Raw genomic sequence first — 18,253 nt, 5'->3', positions numbered from 1 at the left:
GGCTGGAAATGGAGACGGAATCCACCACAGTTCCAGAGATTCTTCCAACCCACAACCCAATTCTTGGAGAAATATGTGCAAGATCTTCGTAAGGGTTATCCATTGCACAAAATCCATGAACTTTCGAGGATGGCTATTTTGTGTGCCAAAGAAAGATTGGAACACACTTCTACCTATTCTGGACTTGTCCCCACTAAACAAATTCAGCACAACAAGTTCCAGATACTTACTATCTAGCAAATACGGACCCTACTACCCCAGGGCCCTACACCATCTCCATAGATCTTACCGACGCATACAGTATTGGCATCTTACAATAGGTCGGCACTTCTCCCCATACTATGGTTTCAGACTGGCAAGAAAGGCCTACATATTCAAAGCTATGCTTTTCAGGCTCAGCATAGCTCCAAGGATTTTCACAAAACTAGTCGAGACCGTTGTTCAACAACTCAGGAGCAAAGGTCTTCAAGTGATGGTATACCTCGATGACTGGTTAGTCTGGGTTGCAAAAAAGTCGGAATGTGTTCTAGGATCTCTGGAAGTAATGAAATTTCTACAATCCATGGGCTTCCAAATCAACCTCGAGGAGTCCAGGCTATTGCCAGCTCAAGAATTCCAGTGGCTAAGGCTGCACTGGAACCTGAAGTCACATATCCTTTCTCTACCTCGGGGCAAGAGAGAGGAAATAGCAAGTTCAGTCCGGTGTTTGCTTCAGTCGAAGACAATCATTAGACATCATTAGGAAAGTCTTGGGCTCGTTACAATTTGCAGCGGTTACAAATCCGATCTTAGAAGCAAGACTCAATGATGCCAACAGTGTCTGGAGAAGAAAGGCATCAAATGCTCGGAGAGATCTTCACCACAAGACCCCGGCTTTACTGCGCAAACAGCTCAAGCCATGGTCCACTGCAAATAACTTGTCGATACACGTCCCTCTTCAGTTTCCTCCTCTGTCAGTGACAATCCACACGGATGCCTCGGAATTGAATTGAATTGAATATAGGATTTAGGCATTAAGCCAAGCACTGGGGCATCAAAGGCCATTCAGCGCTATATAATGAAAATCATTCAATCATATCTGTACACTCACACCATTTAGTATCATTTTAACCTTTAATACAAATCGTAACACTTTCATACAATAAAATCTAGATGTGAAATAAATAGGGATTAAAAGGGTAAAATAAATAAATAAATTAATAAAATCAATTATAGCTCATAATATAACCCAATACTTTGTACAAATTTTCTCAAGTTCAGGGTATTACAGTTTTCCCCCAGAATATCTCTTAAAGGTTTGTCCTGGAGTAAATGTGTCCTCCTCTGAAGATTAAAAACAGGACAATCGACTAAAATGTGTTTAACATCCATTGTCACTTGACAGGTATTACAAAGAGGGGCCTGTCTCCCTTCCCCACTCTTCATTAAATAATTGTGCGTTGCATGTGTATGGCCAATACGCAGCCTAGTTAAAATAATGGTATCCCTTCTACTTGTAGAATTACAAGATGACCATTTATCCACCAATGGGTGGATTTGTTTCAATTTTGTATTGGTGGTCAGTTCAGACCATCGAGCTTGCCACTTACTTTTACAGTAAAGATGAATCTCACTTTTAAGATCTTTGTAAGGAATACTCAAGGGGGATGGATTACTTAGCCCTGAAGCTTCCTTTGCTGCCTTATCTACTTGTTCATTCCCATCCACCCCAACATGGGCAGGGACCCAACAGAAGTGAACACTGATACTCTTCCTAGACTGCAGAAGTACTAACCAGTCCTGCACCTCTTGTACTAGATGATGGCCTGGCATAATTTGTTTTAATGAGAGTAAAACACTATTGGAATCCGTAAAAATTGTATAAAAACTATTTTGGTTGCCATCTTTAAAAATATGTTGGACTGCGAGAATTATTGCGTACAGCTCAGCAGTAAAAATTGAACAAGAGGATGGGAGTTTCCTTCTAATAACAATATCCCCCACCACAGCTGCACTTCCAACTCCTGCAGCCGATTTGGAGCCATCTGTAAAAACATGTTTCCCATGATGTTGAGCAGCATGATTTAAAAACTCACTTTTCATTACCCTACTAGGTAAGGTATTTTTCCCTCCTGCCGTAAAACATACTTTAACAGGTGGATTACACCAAGGAGGAGACTTGGGATATCCTACCTCTGCTATCTGTGCTGTTAACAAGCCTACTTCTCTAGCATCGTTTTTCAGCTGTACTTCCAAAGGCTTAGGCACTCTAGATCTGTTAGGAGCCCGATCTAAAGGCGCCCTAACATATTTACAGTTAGGATTGTTTCTCACAGCAAGGGACCTAGCTAAAAACCTCAAACTCAACTCCTCTCTGCGAATGGAAAGGGGAGGTATGCCAGAATCAACATAGAGACTGTCAATGGGAGATGTTCTGTAAGCACCTGTGCAGATGCGAAGCCCAGCATTGTGAACAATATCAAGTTTTCCAAGTAAAGTCTTTGTAGCTGACCCATATATTTGGCATGCATAGTCTAACTTGCTCAGACACAAAGATGTATAAATTCTAAGCAAAGTTGTTCTATCAGCACCCCAATCAAAATGCGATATCACTTTCAGAATGTTCAGTGACTTCTTAACCCTGATAGATAGGTCATTTATATGGGGACCAAATGTCATTTTCTTGTCAAAAATGACTCCAAGAAACTTGACACTATCCTCATATGGCAAAATACAATCATTTAAGAAAAGGGTGGGGATCTCTTCCCTTTTACGAGTACGAGTAAAGCGAATGGCTTTGGTCTTCTGAGGAGATAACATGAATCCACGAGAATTTGCCCATGCGGAAGCAGCATTTATTGCAATTTGAAGATTTTGGCATGCTTGAAGTGCAGATGATCCACTACAATAAATTGCAAAGTCATCGACAAATAGTGATCCTTGTATGCCAGGAGGTATGTGACTAATGAGACTATTAATAGCAACAGCAAACAAGGTCACACTCAATACGCTGCCTTGGGGGACACCTTCTTCTTGCATGTAGGATGAAGATAGTTCTGACCCTACTCTCACTTTAATTGAGCGGTTTGATAAAAATTCTTCAATAAAAGAGAACATATGTCCTCCTATACCCCACGAGGCCAATTGCTTTAAAATACCACCCCTCCAGGTGGTGTCATATGCCTTTTCGAGGTCAAAAAAGACACCCACCACCTGGTTTTGGTTAGAAAAAGCATTTGAAATTTCCCTTGATAACATCAGCAAAGGGTCTAGAGTACTTCGGTTCTTCCTAAAACCAAACTGTCTGTTAGATAAAAGATTTTTTGATTCTAGATACCACACAAGTCTGTTGTTGATCATTCTCTCAAATAGTTTGCATATGCAACTGGTCAAGGATATGGGCCTATAACTAGATGGCAGTTCTGGGTCTTTACCAGACTTGTGGCCTGGAATTACAATTGAAGTATGCCAGGAATCAGGAGATGTATGGGAAGCCCATAGACCATTAAAGGTTTCTAATAAAAATTCCTTGGTATCCACTGGAAGATGTGATATCATTTCATACCGGATGCCATCCTCACCTGGGGCAGTTAAAGAAGAGCTGGAGATAGCATTTTGCATCTCCTCCATACTAAAAGCCAGGTTAAAAGCTTCAGTATTTGAAGAAGCAGGAGGAACAACAGATGTTGATGCTCTAATTTGTTGAAATGCTGGGGAATAGTTGTCAGCACTTGATACATGAGCAAAGTGCTTAGCAAGAACCTCTGCTACATCTTTGGGGTCAGATATATATCTATTATTTTCCCTTAATATTGGTAGAGGCTTAGGGACGAATTTACCTTGAAGTTTTCTAATCTTGTCCCATATTTCCTTTGAAGGAGTTTTGGTATTAATATTAGATATATATTTCTTCCAAGATGCTCTCTTTGCTTTTTTAAAAATTCTTTTTTGTTTGGCACAGGCTCTGAGATATGCTATTCTATCTGCTAAATAGTTTGTCCTCAAGTATCTTCTGAAGCAAGTTCGGGTCATTTTTCTTGCGTTGGCACATTCTTTACTCCACCAAGGAACTACAGAGCGATGAGGTAAACCGCATGTTTTAGGTATAAACTTGCTAGCATTATCATCAATAATATTTTCAAGATGTTGATAGGCATGCACTGGAGATGTAAATTCATCATATTCTTTATCAGTGTGTGAACAGTTTTCATAAGCTGCCCAGTCTGCCTCATCTATCTTCCATTTTGGTGGACACTGAGAAGGAAGATTATGGACATAATTTAACATTATTGGCCAATGGTCACTGCCATGTAGGTGTTCATTTACTGACCAAAGGTAGTCCAATCGAATGGATGAGGAACAGATTGACAAATCAATGGCTGATGTAGAGTTGTGGACTACATCATACCTAGTTGGAGAACCATCATTCATTAGTATGACATCATTGTTGTCGATTAATTCTTCAACAAGATTACCCCATCTATCGCACACATTTCCACCCCATAAAGTATGCTTTGCATTAAAATCACCCATCAAAATAAAAGGGGCAGGAAGCTGATTGATCAAGTCTTGGAGGTCAGAAAGTCTAAGCCTTCTTGGATTACCAGCATGATCTAAGAGGAAAAGTTCTAAGGATGGTTCAATATATAGCGAGCATAAAGTAATTTTTTTCCCGATATGAGTTCTAACTGCACATGCCTGTAGTGGTGTATTGAGTGGGATTGTTTCAAATTTTACAGATTTGTGAATAATAAAACCTGTACCACCTTGAGCTCTTGCAGCTTGCAAAGGAGGGGATCTACAAAAATGATAATTGAGTCCAGGATTAAATGGTTTGTCACTGATCTTGGTTTCCTGTAGACAAATTACCTTCGTGTCTGAGTCCCTAGTTAAAGTTTTTATTTGCTCAATGCTAGTACTTAGACCTCTGCAATTCCACTGGATGATAGACATTATCTTTTGTTATTATTTTTCTTTGTCTCATTTGTCTTTTGGGACTTTTCAGATGAAGCCATGTAAGGCCTGGAGATGGAAGGCTTTACTAGGCCACCACTCTTCTTTTCTTTCTTTCTAGGATCTTTATAAGAGTCAACCTTAGGATCATGAGCAGTAGGGCACTTACCTGACTTAGATGAAGGTGAGGATGATGGGGACCTTTTCCTCTTTGGAAGATCTTGTTTTCCAATCTCCATCAAATCAGGTAGAGATTCTGCCTGAGACAATACATTTAAGGTGGTGGAAGCCACATTGGCTTCCTTGGAGGATTGCGCTAGAACTTCAACAGTTCGAGCACTTAACCCAGAAGGCTGGGCTACTACCTCTAGGGGAGATGCTCCTATCAGTGACAATACTTTTGGTGTATTGGAAACCATATTGACCTCTTTGGAGGTTTGTGCTCTGGCTTTTATAGGCGGAGCACTTGACCCAGATGGCTGGGCTACTACCACTAAGGGAGATGCACCTGACGGGCCAGGTGCTGCCACTGGTCCCCCTGTGGTAGTAAGGGGTAGTGGATTATAATCTTTTGTTGGCATCTTAACCGCGTGAGCAAAATTAAGTTGCCGATTGAGTAAATGCTTTGCATAACCTACACTTATATGTTCAGCATTTGCTTTCAAGATTGCAGCTTCTTCTTTCTTGTATTCTCTACATCTTTTATCATTTGATTTATGATGATCTTTACAGTTTGCACAGGTTGTATCTCTGTTGCATTGGCCATGTTCTAACAAAGAACAATTAATACAGATCTTCGTATTATTGCAGTACCGGGAAGGGTGACCGTACTTGAAACAATTAAAGCATTGTAAAGGCCTAGGTTTATACTCTCGAACACGTACTCTTTCATTCTCAATAATTATATGATCTGGTATAACAGGGGTTTCAAATGTTAAAACTACCATGCTTGTTTGAGGGATCTTACTTACTTTCCAAACATTAGCAGGGCACATGTCCAGAATTTCCGGTTCTGAGAATTCATATAGATCTCTATCAAAAACTACTCCTTTACCATAGCTGAAGCTCATATGTGGTTTAATATCCTTAATAGGATCAATTTCTGCAATCTTCATGCCACAAAGCATGTGAGCTTGAGTATCTGATTTTGCATTAATCAAAACAGATTGCTTACCGTATCTACTAATATCCTTACTTTTAATTAAACCAACTTTTTTTTGTATAAATTTACTAATCTTATAATAGTTATAATTATCCATCTTCCCAGATGCAATTATCCATGTTGGGGGCTTGGGGGTTCTTACTTCTGGAAGTCTATGCTCTATTTCTTTTTCCATCCATTCTTCTGGTTTATATACCTCTAGGTGTCTTGGTGCTTTATCACATAGAGCCCCAGAAATCAAACAATTGTCAATTTTTATGCTCTCTAAATTTTTATTTGCTTCTAAAGCAATCTCAAAACTTGAAAATGATACCCAAGCTTCCCAAAAGCCTTTACTACCATTAAGCTCCATTAAAATTTCTTTGATTGCCCCAAATCTACAGAAGGCTTCATGAATTATGTCATAGCTACAACCAATTGGTATGTTTTTTAAGTGGAGAATTTTCAGATTTTTTGTTGGATCTGGTAATGAGCCAGAACCAGAGAGTAAAGTATCACTGTTAATACAAGCATCATTTTCCACCAGTGCCGATAAATTGTCTTTAACAACACTGGTCAGAGAAGTATTGTTGGAGGAATCCTTTTTATTGCAGAGGTTGTCAACAGAGCTTTCCCTATTTAAACAAGCAGAAGTCGTCAACGGTGTCTGGGGTTCGCCATTTGATCCAGGGGTACGGGGAATATTAAGTTTACTCATTAATTATTTTTTCAGGGGGAGGGAAGGGGTCATAATAACAATGAAAAAAAAAACAATGGAAAAAAATAAAGTTCAAGGGAGAGAAAAAATTAAGACTGTCTGAAATTCCAAAGAAGACACCGTTAGCCTTTCCTGGAATTAATTTCTCCACCAATGACACCTGTAAAATCTGCTTACCAAATGTCCACTCCCTACCCTACCACAAAGGGATGGTACCACTATGATTAGAGTGGCTCAAGTGTATGCCAAACCCGCTTGATGGGACTGAGAGCATTTCTAGAATACAATCATCCCCACTCTAATCATAGTGGCAGGCAAACCGGACAGAATGCCGAGAGTCCTATCTCTATGAAATCGCCAACCCCTGGAATCCGAAGGCCAAATTTCCTACGAGATAGTTCCGCGTGCCAGTATGGGAATACTGACACTCCTAGGTGTCCAAACATTTTCGGGCAGTTGGCAAGACCACCACAGCTCCCACAATTGATTTTGAAATAAAAACCGATCATGGATACAATGTCCCCTCTAAAAAACCTGGACAGTGAAATGGGTAAGAGAGTTTTGACAGCAAGGTTGGAGACAGCTGATAATTATGAAGGAGGAATAAGCAATAAGAGGTAATAGAAAAAGAATGAGAGAAATTTAGAGTCAAACTGAGGAAAAGAAATTCCCCAGTTCGAGAGCCCTCTTGCCCGTCACTAGCCTTCAGCACGGGAATGATATGCCGTGCTGAAGCCCAATGACTTCATCAAGGCATTCTCTCGTTAAGAGGGACCCTGCTACGGATGCCTCGGAGCAGGGTTGGGGAGGTCATACCCCTACCAAGAAGATACAGGGTCAGTGGTCACTCACATTTCAAAAATTTCATATCAGTATTCTGGAAGCCATGGAATGTTCCTTTCTCTGAAGAGACTGAACCCGAAGAAAAAGATCACACATCAAAGTAGTTCTCTGTCCAACCTTTATAAGGAGGAGGTTTTTAAGAACATTGTCCTGTCTGGTGCCAGGGTGGTAGAATTCTTGGCTCATAATGCTCTTAACCAGTGGGTCTTGAAGAGAGGAGATTCCATTTTCTCCATGTTCCTGAAGCATGTGCTAAAGAGGGAGGTCCTCCTTACTGCAACTCCCTCATCTCCAAATTATCTTTCTTCCTGTTGAACAATGTTGAGGCTGCAAGGGAGAAATTGATAAAGGTGGGCCAAGACTCTCTTTTCCTTAGGGCCATAACATCCCGACCCTCCTTATCTGAACTGGTTGTGCCAAAAGCTCCTGCTGCGAAGAGAAGAGCACACAAAATTTTCAAGGATCCTTCCTGGCAGAACACCGCCAGAAAGGGTAACCCTTTCAGGGAAAATTAATCTTGAGGAATGGACAGCGCCCCACTAGTGGGGTTATTCTCCCTGCAATTCCACCAATGGGGGGATGCCCGAGATGCAGGTGGCAGTGTTGGGAGTTTCACGGTGCCGAACCCTGGACAGTAAGTGTCCTTTGGTCCAGGTATGTCGCTCCGTTCATCAGTCCATCGTCATTGTCCTTCGCCAAGGGATCAGCATAGGATGTCGCCCTTCAGGCAGAAAGCTAGACCATGGTAAAGAAAGGCTCTCTACAGGAGGTCATCAACAGGTCTCCAGACTTCTAAACTAAGGCATACTTCTTGAGTCTTGCTATGATCTTGGAGTTGTAGTAAATCTTGAGAAGTCAAGACTTGGTATGCCTGGGAATTTTTCCATCTCGGAGCAGAATCAAAAAGTTCAAGGAAGTTTGCTGCCAGTCCACCAGTGGTAGCATATGTTGGAACACACTGCATCTTTGAAATGCTTAGTCCTTAATGCTCACCTCCTCATTCGGTCACTCCAGTGGTAAGTGAAGACCCTATTGTGTCAGTGCAGGGATCTTCCGGAAGTGTGCATTCTAGTAAGATCAGGGCCCAAGAAAGTCTTCGACCTTTGCCAAGGGGTAGATTTTCTTTCTCCCTCCCCTGGTTTTGATGCTCTTCATGGATGCATCAAAAGAAGGGTAGAGGGTTCACCTGCAACAGCACATGGCCTATAGGCTATGGTCTGTTCCTGATCGGCAGTGCTCCATAAACCTCATCGAGTTGAAAGCAGCCTTTCTAGATCTTCAAATACTTCAAATAGCTCTTTCAGGTCACTCGATATTGTTGATAAACTACCACATGACCCAGTGGTATACTTGAATGAAAAAGGAGGTACCTTCTCACAACAGCTCTGCCATCTGGCTGTCGATATTCTGAGATAGACAGAAGACAAACAGATCTCACTATTAGCCTGGTTCATCCCAGGCAAAAAGAACATCCTAGCTGAGAATCTGAGCAAGAAGACTCAGATAGTTTATTCTGAATGGTGTTTGGATCCTCGCCATAGCGATCAAAGTCCTGACTGTGGGGTTTGCCTCTGATAGACCTGTTTGCGATATCTCTAAATCACAAACTTCCAATATACTGTACTGCTCTCCAGTACCAAATCCACAGGCAGTGTTCCAACATCCTTGGGAAGACCTGGATGTCCATGTTTTTTTCTCCATTTTGCCTGATCCAGAGGCTCTTCAAAAACGTGAGATCGTCTTCCAACCTATCAATGACATTAACAATTCTACTATGGCAACATGCAGAGTGCTAGGTTCCGAAGGAGCTTCCATCCTTAAACGACCTTCTATGTTAACCACATACGAAAATATACCATAGGGCAGTCGCATCCCTACGAATTGACACCAGCATATCCTCACTCAGAAAGGGTTTTCATGACCACTGGCATAACGGATGTCTAGATACTTCAGGAAGTCCTCTATCGCTGTCTGTCAGGCAAAGTGGGCAATATTTTGTAGTTGGTGTCATAGAAGGGGTGTCTCTTAACTCAGATCCCATATATCCCTGATTACTGAGTTTTTGTTGTATCTCTAAGAGGTAAAACTCTGCTTAGTCTCCCCGGTGAAAGGCTGTTACTCAGCCTTAAGCCAGATCTTTAGGCTGAAAGGGGTTCATATTTTCTCTTTGGCAGAATTATCCATGCCTATACAGAGCTTTGAATTACAGTATTTTGCCCTTTGCTGGAAGTAAGACCCTTCATTAGAATGCGGTCAATCTTCCATTACTTGAAAGGAGCTCCTAATGAACCATTGAGTTGAGAGTAAGATCGTGACTTGACCCGTAAGATGGTTTCCCTCCTCGCCTTGGCCTTTGCAAAGAGGGTCGGCGAGTAGTATGGTCTCCCCTATGACATCGCCATTCAAGGGGATAGGGGCAGTTTACTTCTAGCTTCATCCTTGAATTTATTGGTAAGACTCAAAATCCGGCTATAGCAGACTAGGTTTGGGCCCCTCTGGATTGTCTGCGTACGGGAGGTAACCGATGACACTGTCCAACTGTTACTGGTGACACTGAGTAAATGTTATTATGTCCTCTGAGGGTGCTCTTCGGCACAACAATCGGTTGCTTTTCAGCTCAGCCATGGTCACGAGGAAGATTACCAAGAATGTAATTTCCTCCTGGATTAGGCAGATCATTGACCGTGCCCTCAATCTCCCCCCCTCCCCCCCATCATCAGGGAAAACAACCCAGAGCTCATGACATCAGGGATATAGGCAATACCTGGCATTCTAAAGAAACATGTTACAAATGGGCGTGTAAATGCATCAGACGACCTTCACCACTCGCCACCTGCAAGATGTGACGTCAGCAAAGTTCCTTAGACTAGTTCAATTTAGCCTCTATGGTGGCTGATAAGCAAGTGGTCTAGCAGCCTTAGCTCCTTTTGGGAAAATTAACAGTCAGTCGAGGGAAGAGGTTACGGTTTTAGTCTAGGCTGAATGTAAAGGAATGTCTGGCCTTTTATTTTCTTCATCTTCCCCTCTCTTGGGGTACAGCATCTAAGGCCCTGCTAGCTGGCTCCCCTCAACTCCAGGCATGCTCCAGTTTGCAAGTTGCCTGAATATTTCTTTGTTTATATGCGAATATATTACGATACACTCCCAATCTTCTGGCAAGGGGAATTGGGTTGCCTAGGTCTTTAGTGTGTTTAATAACAAACCTGTGGCTATGCATAACCTAGATATAGTCACAGAGTGGTTCCACACTCACTGACCATTATTGCATGGGCCGTTGACCTTACTGGTATAATATTATCAAAACAATATGTTCATGAGGTGTCTAGGATATCCATCCCAAGCTTCCAAGCTTCCCTGAGCCTGGATGTGACAATCATGGGGCAAAGTTTTCAGCCATTTGAACGGACTTCCACCCACCCATAGGATGAATCTCCTACGTAAATACTGTAACTAAAGTTTTGTAATCGTGTTGGAACAAATGACACATTTGAAAGTGATTTGTATTTTTCCTAACCATATAAACCTGAATTTCTTTTCTCATGTTTGTACCGCCATCAGCTTCCCCCATCAAGTCCTGCATGAAATTAAAAGTTCTTGAGGTAATGAGTTAACTGGCGGAGTGGGCTCCTCCCCTGCCATCTCCACAAGGTTGTTTGCCAACTCGCTTAAAAGTTTTTACAGTTAGGATGCTAGCTTATGCAGAATCTACCTCTTATGTAGAGAACTTCCAGTTTGTATAGTTAGGAATAATACATATTACTTCCAAATTTTTCATACAGTATCGTCACTATGGAGAAGACTGGACATGGGTGAAGCTTGTGACCGATCGCCAATAGGATGAAGAGTGGGCACATGTGTGCCATTCTGTTAGAGATTACTGACCTGTGTTACGGTCTTCAAGAGATTGTCGTTGATACATGGACGATCCTTTTGAAAATTGTGGATTGTTTGTTTACTAACCAACAACAACGTTGCGGAGCTCTTGGCCCTATGGAAGTTTTGGTCTTCTTTGGGCATTGCATTTGTTCCATCTGCAAAGAAGCTCTTGGAGGTGCTGGCTGATGTCAGGGCTGTTGTCTTCCCTATCTTCTCCTCCATTTGTGGAGGCGTCGAAGTACGTGATGTCTGCTGATGATGTGTTTTCATGTGCTTCTGAGAAGGATCTTATGACCCCTCTTACCTCAGTATTGTTGTTGCCATCCCCCAAGATCTTAACTTTGAAAACTGATAATAAGAAGAAGCTGACCCTTCTGATGCTAGTCCTTCTGCCCTGAAAAAGACAAAGAAGTCACCCTAAGTCCAGGAAGATTGTTCTGTCAGAGTCTTGTGAGACTTCGATCGATCTCTCCTCACGTACAAATGAGAAAGACGATGCCATACCGAGAACCAACCCAGGACGTTAAATTTCAACGGCTGTTCCAGCTTCAATGAAATCATACTCTTCTCTTATTTAAAAGACTCAGGTTTGTATGGGGGATTAGAAAACTACAGATTGCTTTAAAAATAGGTGACATTGCTTTAAAATTTTTAATTTTCTAGCTATGCAATCATGACTCCTTTAAAGTTAACCTTGTCATCTTAACCACCCCTTTCAGTTCTGGGCCAAAGATCAAAAGTAAAGAGTCTGTGACAGAAAATTTGGCGGGGCTACTGTACACGCTAACACTCACTACCTCACTAGTAAATCAATGGCAGTTCTAGCTGCTGAAGACATTCTGAGGTTTGTATATATAGGAGAAATATGAAACATAATTAAAATGACAAAATTTATTATATTTTTACTGACCTGATGTTCATACTTATTTTATCTCGAAGCTGTTTAAATGGCAAAGCATAACCCAAAATAAAAATTGCCCATTTTGCTCCTTGCAAAAAAACCTCTCCATCTGGTGATTGACAGAAAATATTCAGTCTATGATGTGTCATAGTTCCCTTGTCTTTTCCGTTCTTAAAGTTGAAAACATAGTCGTTAGTCTTGACATCTCTGATTAGTGGGGAGAAGGGGGCCATGTACTGTACAGTCAGCCCTTCCTATACACGATTTAATTTGTTTACAATACAACAGTATAACCTAATAAATAAAAAGTTACAATCGCAGTTTTGCGATAAGTTCTCTCACAGCCCAATAACTTCAAACTGACTACGATCCTTTGCACCCAACATGCTTTGCTACATTTCTCTCTCCACACAGCACAATACCCCATCTCTTGCTCACTAGGCCTCAGTCTTGCATCTTCTCTCCTTACGTGCGCATCTCGCGCTTTGGTCCTTTTTATGTAGAATTACATTGTGATGTAAAAACCTGTACATATTCAGTGGGCTTATTGATTTTAGCATAAAATGTGATACATTACGCTACTCCATGTGCTAAACATTCGATGGCTCAAAGAGTTGTATCATGCTTCAGACTGACAGTGTAGAACTTCATAGGTGAACGGTTAGTGGTGCTGTACGGATACTTTTTCTTTTAATTTTTATTGTATTGCTATATTCATTGTGTAATACTTTAATGTTATTGTTATATTAACTACTGTACAGTATAGTGTACTGTATATTTGCTTCACCAAAGGAGGCCACCATTTTTATTGTTTTAGCATTAGACAAAACGGGTCCTTCTGAGAAGAGTCCAGTTCGTCGTAGATAGACAGATTGTCTATCTCTTCCAACACGCTTGGTTCAGGTGTCAGGTCACACTCCTGTGCTATCAGGCAGGATAGAGGAGCATCCACCATTGCCATGGTGAACAACTTCCCCAAGAGATCACCCTTCTTGATCTTGGCAGTTTCTTCAGATGAAACCTTGATTAAAACTGAGGCTTTTCCATCTATCAGTTCTAGGATGCCGGGGATTGCTGTAGCTTTTCTTGACAGACCGCGTGTTACGTTGTCGCCATCATAATACATCTACAGCCAACAGTAGGCCAGACAAGCAGGGCACCTAAAAGAGGTGTCAAGTCCCTTAGGAAAGTCTACAGTAACAGGAACAAGTACTGGCTCAATACTGGCAATCCTGATTGAATCGGCTGCGTGGACCTCAAGTGCGTAAAGCACTTGCTGACAACAGGCTCCACGTATTGGGACATAATACTTGGACTCCGTCAACTATCACCCCATTTGCTCTCAAGAACTGGTAACCAAGCACTACGTGCTCAGCCATAGTCCCTGAAGGCACTACATGGAACACACTCGAGGTGAATGTCATTCCATGCAGTATAGGGGTCAACAATACAGTACCTAATGTCTTAGATCCTGCTTGCCCTAAACCCTTCAGACCAATGGCGTCGGGTACCATCTGCAGCTGGTAATCCTGCAACTACACTTGATGACAGGAGGTTGACCTCAGCACTGGAGTCAATGAGAGCATCCAACACTCCCCAATTCTTAGCTTCCTCTTTCCGAGAGGAAGGTGTCGTTCATCCTCCAGGGACTTGAGAATTTTGGGAAGTTTCCAGTATTCCATTATTGGAACCATTTCCTGTTGGCTCCAAGAGTTCCAGTCCAGACTGATCAGGGCCTGCTAGTTTAGGAACCCCTTTTTCTAACTCAGTAGTATCCATTTATCATGATTTTGACTTTCTTGGCTTTTTGCCACTCGATTGTGATGACCGATTGTTGCCTGAAAGTCCCATCTCTAGTGGATATAGTCCACCATGGACTAGGTCAAAAGGTCCTGTTCCTTGCCTACCTTTAGTTCATCCTTGAGTCCTGGAGTGGAGGCATCGTCTCACTGACCAGACGAATAATAGAGAGAGGGAACTATTCTCCATTCCTAAGTCACCTCAGAATTCAAATCCTTTCTGACATTCTGATGGTATATTAAAACACACGTCAGAGCTTGAGGCTGAAGTGGCGCAGGTGCATCTAAGCTGAACACTACAGTAGCGTTTAGGTTGTCTAAAACAGTACTTTGGCCTGAGTCATTGCCTGATTTTTTGGGATTTTTATTGTCCTTTTCTGAGACTATGGATTCTGTCTCTGGTTCACCTCCGAGAATTTTGTTAACCCGCAAATACCAATTGTTATGCGAGGTTATCGATTGATTAAAGACACCCAGCTTGTACCTGGAGAGTCGCCGGCTTAGCCTGTCTCCGGTGTTGCAAGAAATTAATATGACTCGCTAGCAGATCGCTGAATCCCGGCATCTATACCGATACAGAATTTTGAGACTCAGAAGAAGAACTATAATTCTCCCACTGAATTAGTCACTATTTTTTATAGCAAGTTTTTATATAGTAATTACCTTTTTTATTAGTTATTTTTTATTCCCACATTGGGGTTGTTAAAAGTCTGTAGAACGGGACACGTGTGAGAAAATCTGTATTTAGTCACGGTTTGTGTAATTGTTGTATTAATTGTTGTACTGTAAATTGACCCTGACTGTGACAGTTATATTAGATTCAGTAAATTTTTATCCTTCTGTAAAACCTGTAGTCCAGGATCAATAAGATTTGTATTCTTTATAATTGATTTTGGACTACGATGAATGTCATTCTTTTTTTCTGGTTAGTTTGATGACTGTATATGTCTGCAATACTGTATTGATTTTTTGTAAATAATGAAATTTATTATATTTTATGCTATTGGAGCATTATTGGAAGGAATGGTTGATAATCTAATTTTTAGTTTTTAAGTACTGCATCTCTATTTTGTTTGATAGTTTATCGTCTATTCCTATTGCATTTTGTTACATCAGAAAACTGTCAAATGATGTACCTAATTATAATATATATTAGATAATTAGATGAAGGGATGGATGATGAATTAAATTTTTTTAATTGATCATCCTACCTCTATTGGAATTCATTTGTAATGTGATATACAGTATATTCACTTGAAATGTACTGAGTTGGTGTAGGGCATTGTTGCTTGTCCTGAGGAATTTTGAGATGGACTGAAGATCTAGAGGGGGGGGGGGGGAATGTGGAGAAATAGATAGGAGAAATACAATTATTTCTAGATTTATTATTTATTATCATTAGTTAGGTTAAACTGTATTTGTATAAACGGATTTTGAGCGAAGCGAAAAATCTATTTTTGGGTGAGATAGGCATGTCATCCTGATGGAAGGTTCCTAATAGTAGCTTCCAAGGGATATATGAACTACAGTGATATTCCCAGAGAATTTACCTTTAGGTCTCCAGAATTCTAACTCCTGGCACGAATATCCTTAAAATTCTCTTAAGGATATCGCATAAATCAGGGGACGTATATCTTGATACGACACATAGCGATCTTCACCCCGAATAGCGTTTTCGCCTCGAGGGGAAAGAGTGGCAATTTTGGAAGGGGAGCCGTTATCAAGGTTACCCTATTTCCCATACTACTATTAAGTATCAAGATGGCGCCATATTCAAGATGGCGGTCATTCCTTGTAGCATTGAGCATGGTACTACAGATATAGTAGTTTCGGAAGGGATTCTGCGAAGGCCTTATCCATAGAAAAGGAGGGTGGGTCCATCAGGACGACATGGCTATCTCACCCAAAAATAGATTTTTTGCTTCGCTCAAAATTCGATTTTTGGGCTCAAGCCATGTCGTCCTGATGGAAGTTTACCAGAGAATTACTAGAAAGTACTGTATCTGTGGATTTTCATCGGTACCTTAACCTTGGGACAATTTTTCTATGGTCATCTGGACCATTGAGACAAATGACGTTACCGTTATCCGTGATTACCACTAATCATAGACAATGTTAGTGCTTCCTGCCCCCTACAGGGAAGAGTCATACTAGACAGTAGAAAAGGGGTCTCAAGGTTAGCATATATTGTATGAACAAACATAAGTATTCACCAGACATACAAATGGTCTCACGGTTTGTATATATTGTTGGAACAATATAAGTGTCAACTATATCCATTGTTTGTAAGCATACGACATGAGGTTTACTTAAATAAATAAGAGAACTCTGGCATATTTAATGTGCAAATTTCAGGGCGAGAAAGGACGCAATTACATTCTAATAGACATTTATTTCGAATAAATAACTAAATGGAATAACGAGTGAAACGAATGTAACATGTTAAAGGAATTATACATGCAACGTATACAGAAAATATCTTTCCCTCCTGAAAGGGAAGAAATGATGAGTGCCACTCTAAAACTGAAAAATTTTGATAAATTTTTCCAATACAAATTCTGTAAATGTTGTATATTATCAACACTGTGTACTACGTACACACGGCACAAGTGTTATCTGTATAATTCCACACCTGAGGGTTTGAACAGACTTGGTGTCACCATGGTGACACTCACTTAAACAGTATCACACTGGAAGTGTCAACACCTTTTCACCCTAATTGATAGTCCCAATCAATTAACTGTTCATCACAGCACTAGACGACAGGTTTTAATACACTACCTGCCACCACCACATAATGCTTCAGTTCATGGACTTGCTTACCGTAGTGTTTGTAGAACACTCTGGATGATTTCCATCCAGTATATGAGCGAAGACGCTCTAAATCCATATACTGAAAAAAGTTCAGTAATGAAGCAATTTTCCTCGGATCATGACCTGCGGGTGTACTGTCAGGATCTGCTCTGCGAATGAAGTAGGTGAGCTTCGCCCTCAGTTGTTTTAGGAATAAGTTTGATCCTGAGGTTTCTCCTTTGAAGAGTTGTCCTCCCCTGAAGTCTGAAGTTCTACAAAGATAGACCTTTAGACACTCTACTGGACATAGGGAGACATCTTCCTTCAGAGAGCAGATTCTCCAGGGACCCCATCTTTTAGTGGGTAGCTCGTTCTTGGCTAGAAAGGTTGGATCAGGAAAGAGATTCAGTTCTCCCACTTCTGTGAACTGAATGTGGCCCTCATTTATTGATAGGGCTGCTATTTCACTAACTCTAGCCCCTGAGGCTATAGCGAACAGGAAAATAACCTTCTGGGTTAGATACTTGAGAGAACATTCTTCATTGTTTACAGATGAGGCATAATGTAGGACCTTGTCCAAAGACCATGAGATGGGCTTCGGAGGAGCTGCGGGCCTAAGCCTAGCACATGCCTTCGGGATCTCATTAAAGATTTCATTCGTCAGATCCACTTGAAAGGCATATAAGAGAGGTCTAGTCAAGGCTGACTTACACGTAGTTATCGTGTTAGCTGCCAGACCTTGATTATGAAGGTGGATAAAGAAGGACAGACAGGAGTTTATTGAAATTTCTTTCAGTCCTTTTGCTTTAACAAAAGCAACCCACTTTTTCCAAGACGATTCATATTGTCTTCTAGTTGACTTAGACTTGTATTCATCTAGGAAGTCTATATTGCCTTCTGAGATCCCAAATCTTTTCTTAACCGCTAGGGCGAGAAAATCATCAAATGAAGGTTTTGGGCTCTCTGTGATGAATCAAAGATAATTAACTTCTGAACCCTCTGAGATAGTGCTGGGTTCAGTACAAGGGACAGCCTCAGCCTCAGTTCCTTCACTAAAGGGAACCAGTTGCTATTGGACTATTTGGGAGCCACTAGAGCTGCCTTTCCTTGGAAGGATCTCAGTGTGTTGAGGACCTTCAGCAGGAGATTGGATGGAAGGAACAGGAATTTCCGGGTCCATCCGTTCCACACTAGAGACATGGCGTCCATTATCTCCTCTAGAGGGTCCTCGTATGGGGCTACATATCGAG

General features: G+C 41.2%; 1 pseudogene; it reads left to right on the top strand.

Moving 5' to 3' along the window:
- LOC137624336 (zinc finger protein 83 pseudogene) overlaps positions 1-18,253 on the top strand; it is a 137,395-nt pseudogene that overhangs the window by 83,901 nt on the left and 35,241 nt on the right.

The sequence above is a fragment of the Palaemon carinicauda genome, chromosome 31 (genome assembly GCF_036898095.1).
Source record: "Palaemon carinicauda isolate YSFRI2023 chromosome 31, ASM3689809v2, whole genome shotgun sequence".
Lineage (NCBI taxonomy): Eukaryota > Metazoa > Arthropoda > Malacostraca > Decapoda > Palaemonidae > Palaemon > Palaemon carinicauda.
The sequence above is the reverse complement of the archived record's forward strand: the minus strand, read 5'-3'. Positions and strand labels throughout refer to the sequence as shown.